At 27.8% G+C, this 3,024-nt stretch overlaps 1 long non-coding RNA gene across 1 annotated transcript; it reads right to left on the bottom strand.

The window, feature by feature from the left end:
• Positions 1 to 665: 665 nt before the first annotated feature.
• On the bottom strand, positions 666 to 1,705 carry LOC127108488 (uncharacterized). The gene is made up of 2 exons (XR_007796055.1): positions 1,538 to 1,705; positions 666 to 820 (listed from the first exon to the last, which is right to left on the bottom strand). It is a non-coding gene; the product is annotated as an uncharacterized LOC127108488 (long non-coding RNA).
• Between the last annotated feature and the right edge of the window lie 1,319 nt (positions 1,706 to 3,024).

Here is a 3,024-nt window from a genome sequence, read left to right as displayed (position 1 = left end):
TCACAGTTGATTGCGAGAAAAGAAAGATTGATTGAGTATACATCTAAAAAGCATTAAAAAATCTACAATCTAAATCTCTGAGTTTAGAGACTTTTCCAATTCATGTTCCCAATCTAAACCTACAATCTAAATCTATGAGTTTAGAGAATTTTATGTTGACAAATTCTTTTAACAAACAACATATTCAAATTGATTTTCCACAGAATAAGTATGCTTTGATTAGCTAGGTTCTATAAAGAAAAACACATAAATAAAATATGTATTTCATCTTGTCATACAACTATAAATATAAATATATAACTATAAATATATATAACTATAATATATATATATATATATATATATATATATATATATAAAGCCTTAAATTTTTATATTATTTTATTTAAATTCTTAAGATATATTCTTAAAAAGTGCCCTGCAGCAAATTATAAATGAAATAAAAATATAAACACAATGAGGGTGACCTATTGAATTCTCGAATCTACACGTTGTAACTAACGTTCACTTTCTCGTAACTCGTACTACTGCTAATACTGACCACTTGCTGTTTCTTTCATCGAGACCACAAAATTAAATACGTTCTCTTTCTCAATATTTATTTACTATTTATTTTATGAAGTTACCGAGAAGCTTAAATCTTCAATATCAATCAAAAACCGTGATAATCAACCTCCAAAGTTATTCATTAAGTTATATCAAAATAGTAATAATAAATAAATATGTAAGCAGTTACATTACATTATGATTTTTTACAAGTTAAATTATCACAATCATTGCCCAGACCACTTATAAACCACATCTTCAAGTACAGATCCATCTGAAAGTACAACAAATATTAGCAAAAATAATATCGAACAGCAAATGAATAAACAAAATGGTAAAGAAAACTCAGTTAAAAGTGATAAATATCACTTCATCTTTCGAAGAATTCCCAGATCTAGCATGAAAAACAATTTTAGATGAAAACTATGCTTATGGCCAAGTAAATTAATAGATAATGCATAACTTTAGAAATATTACATTAAAAATACCTCACCAACAAAGATCTCACAGATCTGGTGTAGATCAAAATTATACGAACAACATACTATGCAGCAAACAGTAAATTATTCGATAGAAATTAAATTAAAATACTGGATATTATTTGAAACTACTTTCTTAAATTAAAAAAAATGGATATAAGAAATAAAGGTGTAGAGCTCCCTTCAATCCAAAGAAAGATGACACTAGAAAGTGATAAAGCTCCCTGGATATGGAAGCCACAAAACTACCACATAACACACAAAAATGGGTAGAATTGAGGGATCCATAGCTAAGCAGCTCTATCAACATAGCAACATCCATATTTGAACTAAAAGAAGCTCCACCCCTCAAAAAACCCTAACACCAAAAACTTCAACTTCATTCAAATATAAAAGAAAAAAACTATGAAAAATAAGTGAATCTAGTCAAAATAGGCAAAAGTAGAAAAAGATAATGAGCTGCAAAAAAATCTAGAGACTAGATCTTGTTTTTCAGATCTATAAGGGAGTACCTTCTTCAAATAGATAAAAAGAAAAAAGAAAAGACCAGAGAGAAACTAACTCAACACCGAAAGATGAGAACCCTATCTTGGAAAGGCATCCTTTAGTTCTCTTAAATAAAGCAACTTGGACTGAAACGCATCCCACTTTGCCACTTCAATTACACTTTTTATTTTTAAATGAACTAATAAAAAACCCGTCTTTTTTTATGGAATATAGTTTTGGATTCTTAGTTATTTGAATACTATTATAAAAATTGAAAATCGACTAAAAAGATCTTATAAATAATAGTAAATTTAATTTGGAAGGACAATTAAGATAAAAAACAATATTAAAAATAATATAATTAAAAATAAAATTTATTTCAGATAAATTAATTATTTAGTTTTTTTAATAAATTTTTAAAATTTAATTCATTCCCTTTTAGTTTCCGCACTATATACTTGCAGTTTCATTGGAGTGGAAGGTTACAAAAGAGATACAACACATCTAATTTTATTGATCTTGAAAATTTAAGGATTTTTGGTTGTATGTGTTATGTGGATATATCTAGTGAAGATTTATACAAAATAAGTCGAAGAAGTGTGACTTCGTCAATTATGAAAAAGGTGTGAATGAGTTCAAGGTATGGGATCCGATTAAAAAGAAGATGATAATAAATGAAATGTTGTTTTTATGAACAATTAATTTTGAAGCATGCAGTTGCAACAAATGTGTCAACATTTAAAAGACAAACTTCCAACAAACAAAGTATTAGCACCCAAAGTGTCTTAAGTACTCCTAGGGGACCATTTTTGGGTGCAAGTGTTTTAGTTGAAAAGATGTTTGTTAAAAATATAGAATTGAGGGATGAGAAAATAATTCAATTATTATATTTTTGTGTTTGACAAGACCTTCGGTCTTATGCCTACGTACCAACATAAAAATGAGGGATCAAAACATCGTAGTTCGTGGTAGAAATTTTAAAGAAATTGGTGGATTGATTTTAACAAAAGCTTAAAGATCTTTTGTTATCAATGGGAGAATACTCAATCAAACATCCATCGATAATGAAAGTTTTACAACATTTAAAAGGGAGTGCTCCAACTTGGATTCAATAAATAAGTATGTCAATAACCCCTAATAAATGGAAAGACTTATAATCAATATATTATGGAATGGGAGAACTATATCTCAACCAAAGATAACTCAAATCTAAATGCCCTCTTTTGAAAAAGTTAAAGCAAAAAACACAAAATGGTCAAAAGGATTAGATGAGGTTGTTAGTTCTTTTTGTCTTTTGAAAATAAGGTCAATATGATTAAGTTCAATTTACAAGTTTGATTAAGAAAATAAAAGTTTTGAAAATCAATGGCATAAGGCCAAAGTTTCTACTCGTTAAAATAAGCATAAGTTGAAAACACAGACAAAGAAGATTTTGAAATGAGGGAGTGATTTTAAAATTTAAGAAGGAATGGAGGAGATGAAGGGACTATCCTAGATAGAATTTTAAAAGGTT

Source organism: Lathyrus oleraceus, chromosome 1, assembly GCF_024323335.1.
Source record: "Lathyrus oleraceus cultivar Zhongwan6 chromosome 1, CAAS_Psat_ZW6_1.0, whole genome shotgun sequence".
In the NCBI taxonomy this organism is placed as follows: domain Eukaryota; kingdom Viridiplantae; phylum Streptophyta; class Magnoliopsida; order Fabales; family Fabaceae; genus Lathyrus; species Lathyrus oleraceus.
The sequence above is the reverse complement of the archived record's forward strand: the minus strand, read 5'-3'. Positions and strand labels throughout refer to the sequence as shown.